Source organism: Ictalurus punctatus, chromosome 10, assembly GCF_001660625.3.
Source record: "Ictalurus punctatus breed USDA103 chromosome 10, Coco_2.0, whole genome shotgun sequence".
Taxonomy (NCBI): domain Eukaryota; kingdom Metazoa; phylum Chordata; class Actinopteri; order Siluriformes; family Ictaluridae; genus Ictalurus; species Ictalurus punctatus.
The window spans coordinates 7,188,787-7,205,857 of NC_030425.2; positions in this window are offsets into that span (position 1 = coordinate 7,188,787).

Sequence of the window (17,071 nt, forward strand, 5' to 3'; positions counted from 1 at the left end):
CACACTATGGACACTTTGAAAATGACAATCAAATCTCTCAAAACTCTCTCATAATCATGTGACAGTGTTTATATCAAAGCATAGATTTGATTAAAAAAAATATTTGAACACAAGGAAATAACACACAGAATATTGTATTAAAATGGTTACACATTACAGTGTTAAGGTGTATATTCACATATGCACTTATTTGTTGGCTAAGGTGGTTGGTTAGGTTACTTCTGTTTGCTTCTTTTAGGTACATTATTGCTGCTCAAATCAAGGCCATTTAAGAATCTTTTTGAAATGCACATTTTCTCATCACCACCTGCACTTTACAACTTACCAAAATAGACTATGCTTGTATCATTCTCACCATTTTTTTTTTTTTTTTTTTTTTGGAAATCACACCTAGACTGCTTTGGGATTCTGCTCAGGCCTTGCCAGACTGCTTGTTTGGAAGTTGTATTGATGCTGAGGCAACACTAGAACAATCTGAAACAGCATCATCAATCAAGGCCTTCCAGGAGTTTTGTGCAGAGCCCAGATTAAATCTCAGCTGTATGAGCTATTGAGAATCTAGACTTATGTGGTAGGGGAGAAAATCATTTTTAAACTTTATGCTGGATTAAACATCAGACTTTCTTTGAAGCCACTACTATGAGTAGAAATTAATATTTGATGTTTACGAAATCAAATCATTCATAGAAGTTTTGTTCATTTCCATTCCCATGATTACAAACAATAGTAATAAATTAAACAGTGATTTATTTGAGTTAGTAGAAATCATGCTATAGATTCAAGTTAATATTCAAGCTATTGGTTCTTGCAGCTGGAACTCTACAGAGATGACCTTGTAATGACTCGAGAAAGTGAACTTCTATGTTAGAAAGACACAATAATGTACTATATTGTAAATTCAACACAAACAAAAAAATAATTAAAATAAAAGTCTATAGAAGTCTGTGAATTCAGCATTACTTTCAAAACCCAGTCCACTAGCTGAGTGAAACGATTATCATGATGTTTACATGCTACAAAGAAGCAATGTAAAACTCCATTGGTCATAAGCATTGCTTAAAATTCTTGTATATTATGATTTACATTATATGATTTATATGATATGATTCATATCATTTAATACATCTTTACATACACAGCAGCAAAGGACTAAAGGGTCAGCTGTAAAGGTTAACCTGCCAGTAAAGAAATGACAAGACTGAAAACACACCTACTGTTCTTAGATTTAACACATTTTAAAAATACATTCCTATTTACAGAATTTGTTCTTCAGGACTTGGAACGTGAAAGCATATTCTTAGATAATGGTGACTACCTTCTCATTTATTCAGTGACAATCACAATCATAATATTAAAATAATATTGATAATTTTAGTATTACAATCGTTGCAATCATTTCCATGGTCACCATTTGGTAACTTAATCATACAGTACTCGCATTATCAATAATGTCCTCATGCATTATGCTGTGAAAACAGCAGCTGAATTAATTGTCATTCCTTAAAGAAGTAAGCATAAGTGATAAGTGATCAGAATAAAAATGCTAAACATGCAAGAGAAGTGTTGTCTCTGTTTCTAAACATGCATATGCAGTTTCATGCATATTCTAAATAGGCTAGGAAAGTCTTTTGTATTAATACCCAGTGTTCTTAGGAAAATGTTTGTTGTAAGGTTGACTCCTCCAGTTATAAATCTGTCCTATTTATAGACATTGTTGTGTCTATACTTTCTGGGACATTTTCCCTCCACTTCCCTGTGCTGGATCACCACTCCCTTGGTGTTCGGGTATATGTTTTAGACGTAAAGGACAGAATGTATCATTTTACAAAACACAGGATTTAAGATCAAACTAATTTAGTACAAAATGTGTTCTGTCTCATATATGACATATCCAGTATCTTTAAATCCATATGAGAAGAATATGCATGTATTGTAGCTCTGTAACTGTTAGAGAGAAATGAAAGAGGAAGAAAGAATTCCAAATATCCTGTTTATCCTTCATAAGTTATTTAGAGGGGACCTCCAACTGAATGCCTAATTGAATTGTTCTGGTGCACAAAATGTGGCCATGCCTGGATAGGCTCATGCAGAGCTGCTCAAATTGTGTTTGTATATGCGTGCCTCTGGGACCCAATCGAAAAATTGACCATCTGGAAAAAGAAAGGCGATATGGCAGGAGTTTTATGGATTGGCATCCTGTGAAAGAACATTATCCATGCATATGCTCTGTTCCAAAGAAATACCTCTAACAGACAGGGTGTATACAAACACACCACCCACTCCCTGCACGTTGTCTACCGCAAGGACACACTTCCAAAGCCACCGCTCGACCTTTCTGCATCATTACACCACAGAGATGAAAGTTTCATTAGTGGACATGCACATACAGCATGCAAACAGAAAAGCAAATACTTCATAAGGTGTTATGAGGCTATTATTCTACATAAATGGCAGTTCAGCGGTAAACCAATGCTGTTTAAAACAAACACATGATTTATACTCCTTTATATTATAACAAAATACTGTTTTATTTTATTGCACTGTAAATGATTCGGCAATTTGAGCAGTGCACTTGTTTACAGTAAAATAACAGAAAATGCAATGCATAGATTTATATCTAAAATATTAGGCAGGAGTGAGAATGGTTAAAAAAAATTCTCCTTGTGTCAACATCTACAATTTTGTGTATTGTTTTTGTGTCTAAATATTTTAGGCAAACACAAAACCTCTTTTGTTTATAGTGTAAACTTGTACTGGACTGAAATTCATCTATAAGTGCGAGTTATATCCATACACTCTTAAAATTAAAGGTTCCAATTAGAAGCACCGGGTGGAACGTATATCCAGGTTGTAATATCCACCCCACCGCAGCACACACATCCTGTAAGGGTACTCCTTTGAGGAGGCGAACCCCCCCAACCCCATGGAGTGAGCTTTTATGCCCAGAGGCGTAGTGAGACGGATTGCCTCAAAAGCGATAGAGATTGCTTTCACTAGCCAATTAGAGATGTGCTGCTTAGACACAGTATCACTCCTATTGTCGCGGTCAAAGCAGACCAGCAGCTGCTCCGACTTATGACACTGGCTGGAGCAGTGGACGTAAGTACAGAGAGTCCTTACAGGACAGAGTAGATGCAATTTTTCTTGTTCCGGTGTGAGGAACGGAGGAGGGCAGAAAGCTTGCAACACTACTGGCAGCAGACATGGGTACTTTATGAATAATATAATCTGGCCTAAGATATAGGAAGGCCTTGGTTAATCCAGGGCAAAGTCAAGGTAGGATGAGAGTTTGCAGATCTCCTACTTGCTTGAGAGATGTCAGGGCCAGCAGAAGAGCTACCTTTAGAGTCAGAAGCTTCTGTGGGGCTCATTGTAAGGGCTCAAATGGGGCACCTGACAGATCTTTCAGGACCAAAGAAAGGTCCCAGGAAGGTATGCGTGGTCTGCAGATGTGCCTCAAGCACCTGATACCATGCATAAACCTCGAAGTTATAGGATGTTGCCCCACAGAGGCTCCATCGATAGGGGTGTGGCTGGCCAAAATGGCAGCCATGTAGACCCTGATTGTAGAAGGAGCCAACTCTGCTGAGAAATGTCCTTGTAAAAATTGTAAAAATGCCAGGACTGTGGCTATTGAGCAGTTCACGGGATCTAGCTGACATTCCTCACACCACGAGACAAAAAGTCACCACTTGAGCGCATACAATTTCCTTAGGGATGGTGCTCTAGCGTTCAACATGATCTCTACAACCTCAGGTGTGAGACCAGAATATATGAGCTGCTGCCACACCGTTTCCATAGTTCTGGCCAAGGGTAATAAATCAACACTCCAGCCTGAGATAGTAGATCCCTGCAAATGATAATCTCCCAAGGAGTGCTGCCTACCAGGGATATTATCTCTGAGAACCATATTGGAGCTGGCCAACTAGCAGCAGACATTGCAGTCTTGGTGAACTCTTGCTAGAACCTGTGGGAGCAGAGTGATCAGAGGAGAAGCATACAAATGTGACTTCGGCCATGTGTACACCATGGCGTCCAGTCCCAATGGTCCGGGAGGAGTGAGGGTGAACCACAGCGGACAGTGTGTTGTCTCCTTGGAGGCAAACACATCCACTTGCATTTGGCTGAACCTCCGTCATACGGACTTCACCTCTTGAGGCTGGAGCCTCCAACCAGTTGTCCAGGTAGTTTAGTACACGATTCTCTTGAGTCACAAGGGAGTCAGAATGGCATCCTTGCATTTTGTGAATGTGCGAGGGGATAAAGCTAGCCTGATGGGAAAAACCCAATATTGGAACCCATTGCCTCCAAACATGAACCTCAGGAACTTCCTGTGACTGGGCGATATTTCTCAGTGGAAATATGCGTCTTTTCGATCTATCATCACAAACCAGTCCTCAAACTGAATCTGTGGAATGATAAGTTTGAGTGTCAGCATCTTGAACCTGTATGTCCGAACAGATGACGCAGATTTAAAATTGGCTGCATACTCCTGTCTTTTTTGCAGACCAGAAAATAGTCTGTAGAAACCTCCCTCCCTCAGGGAATGGGGTACATGTTCCCTTTCAAAGGGAACTTCCACATTGCATTTAGCATAACAGTATAGGAACGCCTTGTGCGCATGACCGGTATCTGCCATGATCAGGTGACGTTGCAATTAAGCGCGTCGCATGATATATATATGGCATCTGTGAACCACACTGCCAGCCTTATTATCTTCAGCGAGACTGCATGTCTGTTGTTTGTGTGACAAAAACACTTCATTTCTACTCGATATTTTCTCAAAATCTCTGAACTTTTCTACCTCTTTTTTAGAGAAAAAGAGAGGTAAGTAATGAGCGAGAAAGAATTCAAGAAGTGTGTTACGGCTTGCTCCTGTTTCATCACGGGGAAAAGTGCACACTTTCTGGGTGAAGTGTTAGCGGTGTAGTATGCGATGGCAGCCTGGAGAGGCTGTGCATGGTAACGTTACATTAAGCAGCTCAGCTCGCGACTTGCGCTCTTCAAGAAAAAAACAGAAGCCGAAGCGAGCCGGGTTTCAGAGCCTTGCGGATTAGGGTGGTCCGCTGCCGAGGCAGCCAGCCGTCTCAGGTTCGGGGGATCTCTTATAGATCCGGAAGACGAGGCGGAGACGAGTGCTGCTCTATCTCTTGCTCTGTCTTCTGGGTTCGGCTCTCCGCTGGATTTTGGAGCTCGCGTCGCGACTCCTCCTTCCGCTATGGAAAGCCATAAGGGTAATAATTCCTCTCTGACTCCGCTTCCACATTCTATTGGAGCGTCCCTCCAATAGAATGTGGAACATTTAACGTCACTAAAAGACTGTCGGGCAGCATACAACTACTGCCAAATGTGTCTCCATGGGTTCTGTCTACCGTAGAAAGGGTTAACGGGTCCAGTTATAGCTCGACCCCCCCGTTCACAGGTGTGCTCACCACAGCAGTCAGCACAGACCAGAGCCCGATGTTAGTGCAGGAAGTAAGCTCCCTTTTGGACAATGGGGCAATAGAACATGTACCCCGTTCCCGAAGGGAGGGAGGTTTACAGCCATTATTTCCTGTTCCGCAAAAAAGTGCGAGTATGCGGCCAATTTTAGATCTGCTTCATCTGAACTGTACTCTTCGGACATACAGGTTCAGAGGCTGGCGCTCAAACTTATCGTGCCACAGATTCAGTTCGAGAACTGGTTTGTGGCGATAGATCTAAAAGGTACATATTTCCACATGGGAATATTGATAGCTTTATCCCCTCGCACCTTCACAAAGTGCATGGATGTCACTCTGGCTCCATTGGGACTCCAGGGCATCTGTGTACCAAGCTACCTGGACAACTGGTTAATTCTAGCACGATCCTGGGAACTGGCGGTTCAACATCGAGATGTTTTTCTCGCCCACATGAAGAGCTTGGGGCTCAGGTTGAATCTCAGAAAAGTATGCTTTCCCCGGTGCAGTGGACAACTTTTCTAAGGGTTATACAAATTCTACTATGATGAGGGCATTTCTATCCCCAACATGCATAGCAACAATCCTAACAACATTGACCAAGATAAAGCTGGATCTTGGTAGACTTTGGGGTGGAGTCCACACATGTGGCCAAGGTAACATCTGTATGCTGCTCCCCCAATCGCTCTGCTCCCACAAGCTCTAGCGAGAGTTCGCCAAGACAGTCTGCTGGTTGCACCTTTGAGAAGCTTCTGACTCTAAAGTTAGCTCTTTTAGCGCCCCTGGCATCTCTCAAGAGAGTGGGAGGTCTACAAGCTCTCTCTGTTGCCCTTTCCTGCCTTGACTTTACCCCTGGATTAGCCAAGGCCTTCCTGTGTCCTAGGCTGGATTATATTCCTAAAGTGCCTGCATCGGCTGCCCACCCTGTGGTGTTGCAGCCTTTCTGCTCTCCTCTGTTCCTCAGACCGGAACAAGAGAGGATGCACCTGCTGTGTCCAGTAAGGGCTCTCTGTACTTACGTCCACCGCTCCGGCCAGTGGCGTAAGTCAGAGCAGCTACTGGTCTGCTTTGGCAGCGACAGGAAAAGTGATGCTCTGTCAAAGCAGTGCATCTCTACTTGGATAGTGGAAGCAATCTCTAGGGCTTACGACACGTGGTCTCGCCACGCCTGTGGGCATAAGAGCCCATTCCACTAGGGCGGTCACCTCCTCGGAGGCTTTGTCCAAAGGGGTATCCTTGCAGGATGTGTGTGTGGCTGCAGAGTGGTCTACGCCACACACAGTCATTCGTTATTACAGCCTGGATATTCATTCCACCCCAGGCACAAGTGTCTTGCAGTGACCCTCGGGCTTGGGTATTTTTGCAAACAGGCCGTACCGTCGGTATTACGTAGTGGGTATTCCCGTTCCCATACTATCCCATACTGTCCCATACAAATGCAACGTCGAAGTTCCCTTTGAAAGGGAATGTCGGGGTTATGCATGTAACCCTGTTCCCTGAGAAGGGAACGAGGCGTTGCATAGCACTGTCATACCAGGGCAGGCCTGTGAATTGCGTTTTCGCTTCAGATAATAGAGGCTGGCGGCGTGGTTCACAGGTGCCATATATATATATATCATGCGACGCGCTTAAATACCACGTCAACTGATCATGGCAGGCCTATAAGTAGAGGCATGATTTTATACAAGCTTCAGATACCGGTCACACACACAAGGTGTTCCCATACTGTTATGCTAAATGCAACGTCTCGTTCCTTTCTCAGGGAACAGGGTTACATGCGTAACCCCGACGTTCTATGGCCTCTTTGTCCAAGAGGGATCCTACTTCCTGCTCTAACCTTGGGCTCTGCTCTGTGCTGACTATTGTTGTGAGCACACCTCTGATCCAGCTGTGAACTTGACCTGGTAACCCTTTTCTATGGTAGACAGAACCCATGGAGACACATTTGGCGGTAGTTTCCACACTGCCAGATGGTTTTTTAGTGATGTTAACTTTTCCACATTCTATTGGGAAATCATCAGATTTTTGTTGCTGAGGTGACCTTACATGGCTTGGATGGCAATGCCACCCACCCTAAATTACCTGCCGTTGATGGAGACCGGTAACTCAGAAGCACCTCCTCCACCTTTGGCATAGCTAAATAGCTGTGCTGTTCATTCCTTACCATGACCAAATAATCTAAAATGGCAGTGTTATAAATATGAATTATGTATCATTTTCCCCAGAAACGTTATATTTTGTCATGCACATCTGGAAAAGAAGGGGAGTTTTCTGCAATGTGCTCTGTGCGGATCTGTGAGGCTCTGAAACCCAACTCCCTTTTTTTTAAGGGGCAGAAAAGTAAAGAGATTTTTCTTTCTTTTTTTAAAAAAAAAAAAGATAGAGAGGAAATGAATAGTCTTTTTGCAAGCCTTACACAAATGACCAACATGCAGTCTCGCTGTAGATAATAAGGCTGGCAGTGCAGTTCACAGGTGCCATGTTGATACCATGTGATGTGCTTAATTGCCATGTCACCTGATCACAACAGGCCTATAAATAGGCATGATGTTACACAAGCTTCAGATACCAGTCACGCACGAGGGTGCTTCCCACAGCTTGGAGCTCGCACAATGTTGAGTTCATTTGAAAGGGAACCCCTTTTAAATTGCACAAAGAACGTTTTACTCTCAAGTTCTCACAAGTCAAGGAAACAAAGTACCTTAATTTGGCTCCTTAAGAGTGATTCAACTTAAGCGTGATGCCAGGAGAACCTGTTCCAGTCCCACAAAGAAATTACAGGGTTCACTTTAACCAGTTCAGGGATGATACCTTGAAGAACCAATACACTGCTCTGAAGAACCTTTAAGGAAACATAAGGAACTTCTTTAATATCCAAAGAACCAAAGCTCAACTCAAGAACACTATACAGTGAAAAATGGTTCTTGAAAAGAAGAAGGTTCTTTGCACAACCTATGGTGCTTTAAAGCACCATTGCAGAACCTTTAGTTTTAAGAGTGGAGTCAATTCAAAGGTAGAGGTGGTGTAAGCTAGTTGAACTTGTTGTGGTGACTCAGTGTATACGGTTTGGGGTTAAAGCTCAGAAGGTCATGTGTTCAAATCCCAGTGCTGCTATGGCTGGGTCCTTGAGCTGTACAGTATTATGATTTATTTTATACTATAATTATTAAGTATTTTACTTGCAGAATTTACATTAATCATACAGTGATATGCTGTAAAAACATCATCATCATCATAGAAATTACTTGGATGCATGTTCAGAATTTGAAAACAGCATTACTGTCACAAATCGTGACGGAGCAGAGATAGGACAGATGCAAGTGCAGGATGAACAGTTGTTTATTTGAAAGAGAGACAGGCAGACAAATCCAAAACGTGATCCAAAACGTTATCCATAAACATGCAAGAGGTCAGGCGATTGGCAAACAGGCATACACGGGGCAAGGCTGGAATCTAGGTCGTGGTCACGGAAAACAGGGTCGATAAACAAAACGAGAAACGAACTATGACGAGGAACTGGAAGCGGATAATCCAGCGCGAACTAACTTTAAACATGGAACATGACTATGACTATGACACGAACTAAACTAACTCTATGACATTAATCTTCCGCGTTGTGTGCTGGGAGGCACGTGGTATATATGCGGACATGATCAGCATCTAAACCGCTAGCAGCTGAGAGCAATACAGACCCACGTGAAATCCCAGCCAATGACAGAACAGGGAGGAGACATGACAGAAACATAAACAAAACACACATGTCCGGATGTCATTACGGTCAACAACGGAAAAGCAGGGGGAATCAAGGGGGAATCATGACAATTACATGATTGTATGGGAGGTCTACATCTACAAGCAACATTTTCAAGCATTTTCGTATAATTATTAAAGACCTACATTCTAAGAAATAAATCCATAAAATAACAGAAAAAGTACTGGCAGCTCATTACCCAGACATAGTTCCATAATTAAAAAAAAAAAATAAAAGAGAAATTTCCTGTTAATTGAAAGTGAACCCACAGTAAAAAAAAAAAAAAAAAAAAGTTATTTAATGGTATACCAAAAAACAGGACATTTTCTTTTAATTAACTGTATACCTATAGTAAAAAAAAGAGGACACTTCCTGTTATTTAATGGTATACCTTCAGTACAAAACTGCAAATGTTAAATGAATTGGTAAAATATTTAAATATATATATATATATATATATATATATATATATATATATATATATATATATATATATATATATATATAAATATATATATATATATATATATATATATATATATATATATATATATATATATATATATATATACATATACTGGCAGCTCATTACCTGGACTTTGTCCCGTAATTTAAAAAATTGGAAATTTTCTGTTAATTTGTGGATTACCTACATTAAATAAAAAATTTTGTTCAACATTATACAGTGCATCCGGAAAGTATTCACAGCGCTTCACTTTTTCCACATTTTGTTACGTTACAGCCTTATTTCAAAATGAATTAAATTCATTATTTTCCACAAAATTCTACAAACAATACCCCATAATGACAACGTGAAAGAAGTTTGTTTGAAATCTTTGCAAATTTATAAAAAATGAAAAACAAAAAAGCACATGTACAGTGAGGGAAAAAAGTATTTGGTCCCCTGCTGATTTTGTACGTTTGCCCACTGACAAAGAAATGATCAGTCTATAATTTTAATGGTAGATTTATTTGAACAGTGAGAGACAGAATAACAACAAGAAAATCCAGAAAAACGCATGTCAAAAATGTTATAAATTGATTTGCATTTTAATGAGGGAAATAAGCATTTGACCCCTCTGCAAAACATGACTTAGTACTTGGTGGCAAAACCCTTGTTGGCAATCACAGAGGTCAGACGGTTCTTGTAGTTGGCCACCAGGTTTGCACACATCTCAGGAGGGATTTTGTCCCACTCCTCTTTGCAGATCTTCTCCAAATCATTAAGGTTTAGAGGCTGACGTTTGGCAACTCGAACTTTCAACTCCCTCTACAGATTTTCTATGGGATTAAGGTCTGGAGACTGGCTAGGCCACTCCAGGACCTTAATGTGCTTCTTCTTGAGCCACTCCTTTGTTGCCTTGGCCGTGTGTTTTGGGTCATCGTCATGCTGGAATACCCATCCACGACCCATTTTCAATGCCCTGGCTGAGGGAAGGAGGTTCTCACCCAAGATTTGACGGTACATGGGCCTGTCCATTGTTCCTTTGATGCGATGAATTTGTCCTGCCCCCTTAGCAGAAAAACACCCCCAAAGCATAATGTTTCCACCTCCATGTTTGACGATGAGGATGGTGTTCTTGGGGTCATAGGCAGCATTCCTCCTCCTCCAAACACGGCGAGTTGAGTTGATGTCAAAGAGCTCCATTTTGGTCTCATCTGACCACAACACTTTCACCCAGTTGTCCTCTGAATCATTCAGATGTTCATTGGCAAACTTCAGATGGGCATGTATATGTGCTTTCTTGAGCAGCGGACCTTGCGGGCGCTGCAGGATTTCAGTCCTTCACGACATAGTGTGTTACCAATTGTTTTCTTGGTGACTATGGTCCTAGCTGCCTTGAGATCATTGACAAGATCCTCCTGTGTAGTTCCGGGCTGACTCCTCACTGTTCTCATGATCGTTGCAACTCCACGAGGTGAGATCTTGCATGGAGCCCCAGGCAGAGGGAGATTGACAGTTATTTTGTGTTTCTTCATTTGCGAATAATCGCACCAACTGTTGTCACCTTCTCACCAAGCTGCTTGGCAATGGTCTTGTAGCCCATTCCAGACTTGTGTAGGTCTACAATCTTGTCCCTGACATCCTTGGAGAGCTCTTTGGTCTTGGCCATGGTGGAGAGTTTGGAATCTGATTGATTGATTGCTTCTGTGGACAGGTGTCTTTTATACAGGTAACAAGCTGAGATTAGGAGCACTCCCTTTAAGAGTGTGCTCCTAATCTCAGCTCGTTACCTGTATAAAAGACACCTGGGAGTCAGAAATCTTTCTGATTGAGAGGGGGTCAAATACTTAGTTCCCTCATTAAAATGCAAATCAATTTATAACATTTTTGACATGCGTTTTTCTGGATTTTCTTGTTGTTATTCTGTCTCTCACTGTTCAAATAAATCTACCATTAAAATTATAGACTGAACATTTCTTTGTCAGTGGGCAAAGGTACAAAATCAGCAGGGGATCAAATACTTTTTTTCCCTCACTGTACATAAGTATTCACAACCTTTGCCATGACAATCAAAATTGAGCTCAGGGGCATCCTGTTTCCACTGATCATCCGTGAGCTATTTCTACAACTTTATTGGAGTCCACCTGTGGTAAATTCAGTTGATTGGAAGTGATTTGGAAAGGCACACACCTGTCTATGTAAGGTCCCACAGTTAACAATGCATGTCAGAGCACAAGCCAAGCCATGGAGTCCAAGGAATTATCTGTAGACCTCCGAGGCAGGATTGTATCGAGGCACAGATCTGGGCAAGGGTACAGAAACATTTCTGCATCATTGAAGGTCCCAATGAGCACAGTGACCTATATCATCCATAAATGGTAGAAGTTTGGAACCACTAGGACTCTTCCTAAAGCTGGCTGCTCAGCCAAACTGAGCGATTGGGGGAGAAGGGCCTTAGTCAGGAAGGTGACCAAAACCCCGAAGGTCACTCTGACAGAGCTCCATTGTGTCTCTGTGGAAAGAGGAGAACCTTCCAGAAGAACAACCATCTCTGCAGCACTCCACCAATCAGGCCTGTATGGTAGAGTGGCCAGATGGAAGCCACTCCTCAGTAAAAGGCATATGACAGCCCGCCTGCAGTTTGCCAGAAGGCACCTGAAGGACTCTCAGACCATGAGAAACAAAATTCGCTGGTCTGATGAAACAAGGATTGAACTCTTTGGCCTGAATGGCAAGTGTAATGTCTAGAGGAAACCAGGCACCGGTCATCACCTGGCCAATACCATCCCTACAATGAAGCATGGTGGTGGCAGCATCATGATGTGGGGATGTTTTTCAGCGGTAGGAACTGGAAAACTAGTCAGGATCGAGGGAAAGATGAATACAGCGATGTACAGAGACATCCTTGATGAAAACCTGCTCCAGAACACTCTGAACCTCAGACTGGGGCGAAGCTTTATCTTCCAACAGGACAACAACCCTAAGCACACAGCCAAGATAACAAAGGAGTGGCTACATGACAACTCTGTGAATGTCCTTGAGTGGCCCAGCCAGAGCCCAGACTTGAACCCGATTGAACATCTCTGGAGAGATCTGAAAATGGCTGTGCACTGACACTCCTGAGAGGTCCTGCAAAGAAGAATTGGAGAAACTGCCCAAAAATAGCTGTGCCAAGCTTGTATCATCATACTCAAAAAGACTTGAGGCTGTAATTGGTGCCAAAGGTGCTTCAACAAAGTATTGAGCAAAGGCTGTGAGTACTTATGTACATGTGCTTTTTTGTTTTTTATTTTTAATAAATTTGCAAAGATTTCAAACAAACTTCTTTCACATTGCCATTATGGGGTATTGTTTGTAGAATTTTGAGGAAAATGAATTTAATCCATTTTGGAACAAGGCTGTAACATAACAAAATGTGGTAAAACTGTAGCACTGTGAATACTTTCCAGATGCACTGAAACAACAATAAAAATGTGTACCTACACTGATAACTCTTGTAAAAAAAAAATTCAAACAAATCTTCTGTGATAAAAACAGATTAGTTTATAGTGCATTCACACGCAAAAACGTCTGGGTTACGCATGTAACCCTGTTACTGAGAAGGGAACGAGACATTGCATTTAGTATAACACTATGGGAGCACCTCTCACGCGCGACCAGCATCTGAAGCTTGTGTAAAATCATGCCTATTTATAGGCCTGCCATGATCAGTTGACGTGGCAATTAAGGGCATCGCATGATATAAATATGGCACCTGTGAACCGCGCCATTAGCAATTCACAGGCCTGCCCTGGTATGACAAAGCTATGCAACGTCTCATTCCCTTCTCAGGGAACAGGGTTACATGCGTAACCCAGATGTTCCCTTTCAAAGGGAACTTCGACGTTGCGTTTAGCATAACACTATGGGAAGGAGAATACCCATTCCATCATACCGAGGGTACAACCTGTTCAAAAAGACCCAAGCCCGAGGGTCACTGCAAGACGAATATCCAGGCTGTAATAATGAATGAATATGTGTGGTGTAGACCACCCCGCAGCAGCACACACATCCTGTAAGGAATGGACAAAGCCTTTCTGGAGGTGACCACCCTGGTGGAATGAGCCCTTATGCCCAGAGGCGTAGCGAGACCGCGCACCTCATAAGCAATAGAGATTGCTTCCACTATCCAATTAGAGATGCGCTGCTTTGACACAGCATCACCTCTACTGTCCAGAGTGGTGGAGGTAAGTACAGAGAGCCCTTACTGGACACAGCAGGTGCATGCTCTCTTGTTCAAGTGTGGGGAATGGAGGAGGGCAGAAAGCCTGCAACACCACAGGGTGGGCAGCCGATGTAGGCACCTTCGAAATATAATCCGGTATAAGATCCAGTAAGGCCTTGGCTAATCCAGGGGAAAAGTCAAGGCAGGAAGGGGCACCCGAGAGAGCTTGTAGGTCTCCTACTCACTTGAGAGATGTCAGGGCCAGCAGAAGAGCTACTTTTAGAGTCAGAAGCTTCTCAGAGGCTGACTCTAAGGGCTCAAATCGGGACCCTGACAGACCTTCCAGGATTACAGAAAGGTCCCAGGAAGGTATGTGCAGCCTGCAGATGGGCCTCAGCCTCCTGACACCACACATAAACCTTGAAGTTGGAGGATGTTGCCCCACAGAGGCTCCATCAAAAGGGGCGTGACTGGCCGAAATGACGGCCACGTAAACCCTGATTGTAGAAGAAGCCCACCCCACTGAGAAATGTTCTTGTAAGAACTCCAGGACTGTGGCTATTGCGTAGTTGATTGGGTCTACAGTAGATCCCTGCAGATGGGAATCTCCCAAGGAGTGCCATCTAGCAGGGATATTATCTCTGAGAACCATATTCGAGCTGCCCAATAAGGTGCTACTTTCAACAGAATTGGACTGTCTTGGTGAACTCTCGCTAGAACTTGTGGTAGCAGAGCAATTGGGGAAAAAGCTTACAGATGTCACCTCGGCCACATGTGCGCCATGGTGTCCAGCCATAATTGTGTGGGAGGAGTGAGGGCGAACCACAGCGGGCCATGTGTTGTCTCCTCGGAGGCAAACACATGCAGTCCCGCTTGGCCAAACCTTGCCATATGGACTCCACCACTTGCCTCAGCCCCTGCTTCAACAGGATGTCTGCCCCCATATTCCCAGAATGTACATTGCACTCACTGACAAACTTTCCTTTCAAGGAAAGCCCACATTTCTAGGCAATTTATATGCTGCTCCAGATGATGGCAGCTCCAGAGACCAGGAGCTGGACAGCTGCCTAAGACCGTGCTCCAGCCCATGAGGGAGGTGTGTCATTACTGTCTTGCACTAAGGAGACACCTCTAGAGTGTGACCAAAGGCTAGAAACTGAGGACACTCAAATTCTCAGAGCATGTAGGCATCGCAGCGTGACACTGATTAGTCTCAGAGGTTTCGTCCTTGGATGAAACCCCCAACTTCTCAGCCACCACTGATCAGTCTCCTGTGCAATAGGCCCATAAGCTCCAATAGTCTCCCAAGATCCAGCTTTATCTTGGTCAATGTTGATAGGATTGACCCTACGCATGTTGGGGATAGAAATGCCCTCATCATATTAGAATCCTTATAACCCCTAGAAAAGTTGTCCACTGCACCGGGGAAAGCATACTTTTCTGAGGTTCAACCTGAGCCCCAAGCTCTTCATGTTGGCGAGAACGACATCTCGATGTTGAACCGCCAGTTCCCTGGATCGTGCTAGAACTAACCAGTCGTCCAGGTAGTTTAGTACACAGTAGCCGTGGAGTCACAATGGAGCCAGAGTGACATCCATGCACTTTGTGAAGGTGTGAGGGGATAAAGCAAGCAATATTTCTATGTGGAAATATGTACCTTTTAGATCTATCATTACAAACCAGTCCTCAAACTGAATCTGTGGAACAATAAGTTTGGGCGTCAGCATCTTGAACCTGTATGTCCAAAGAGTACAGTTCTGATGACGCAGATCTAAAATTGGCCGCGTAGTCCTCTATTTTTTGCGGACCAGGAAATAATGGCTGTAAAAACCTTCCTCCCTCAGGGAACGGGGTACATGTTCTATGGTCACTTTGTCCAAGAGGGATCTTACTTCCTGTGCTAATGTCAGGCTCTGGTCTTGCTGACTACTGTGGTGAGCACACATCTGAACCGGCGGGGGTTGAGCTGTAAACTGGACCCAGTAACACTTTCCTACGGTAGACAGAACCCATGGAGACACATTTTGCAGTAGTTTCCATGCTGCCAGATGGTCTTTTAGTGATGTTAACTATTCCACATTCTATTGGAGGGAAAGCCTAGAGATTTTTTGTTGCCCTGTGACAGCTCACTGACCAGAGAAGACTGAAAACTTGGGACAGCCTTGGCTAGAGGAGGTCCTACAGTAGCAGTGGGGGCTAACTGCCCTAACAAGCTCATGTCCCCTGATACATCCCTCCCTGCCATACTCACCGTCTCTGTCTCCGGTGGCCTTACACGGTGGCTTGGATGGCAAAGGCGGCCCCCCTAATTACCTGCCGTCGATGGAGAAAGGTAGCTCACAAGTGCCTACTCCACCTTCAGCATAACTAAATAGCCATGCCGTTCATTCCCCACAATGGCCGAATAATCCAACATCGTGGGGTTATAAATACGGCTTATGCTTGGATTTTCCCCAGAAGCCTGATATTTTGTCATGCACTTCTGGAAGAAAGGGGAGTTTTCTGCAGTGTGAGGGATTTAATTTCAATGGGGAAAAAAAGGCTCATCCAGCCTTAGTGATCACTTCAAGCAGCTCTTTATAGGCTCTGTGTGTGTGTGTGTGTGTGTGTGTGTGGGTGTGTGTGTGTGTGTGTGTGTGTGTGTGTTTCTCTTTTTTTTTTCTCCTTTTGGCTTTCCATAGTGGAAGGAGGAGTCGCGACGCGAGCTTCTAAATCCAGTGGAGAGCTGGACACGGAAGACAGAGCAAGAGATAGAGCAGTGCTCATCTCTGGCTCTTCTTCCAGATCCATAAGAGATCCCCTGGACCTGAGACGGCTAGCTGCCTCAGCAGGGGCCGGACCAGATCCACGAGGCTCTGAAACCCAACTCGCTTCCGCTTCTGAGAAGAGCGCGAGCCACGAGCAGAGCTGCCTGGGTCACTGCCTGCTGCTGGAGGTTGGTCTCCAACAGGTGTTGCAGCATGGCATCCATGCCGGAGGTCTGGCCTGGGTTGGTGTTCATGTCCGCATTCTCCACCACTGTGGCTACTCTAGGCTTCAGAGGATGGAACACAGATGCTTAGGAGGCAGGAATGGAGAAAAAACTGCTCTTTTATTTTAATATGTGGAGGAAGAGGGAAGGTTGGGGTGTGAAGAATCAAGGTGCTGGTTGTGCTGAGCCCAGTCTTCCCCACATGGGGAGCGGCAAGCGAGCTGGAGCAGGCTTAAGGTAGGACCCAGGGAGCAAGGTGCTG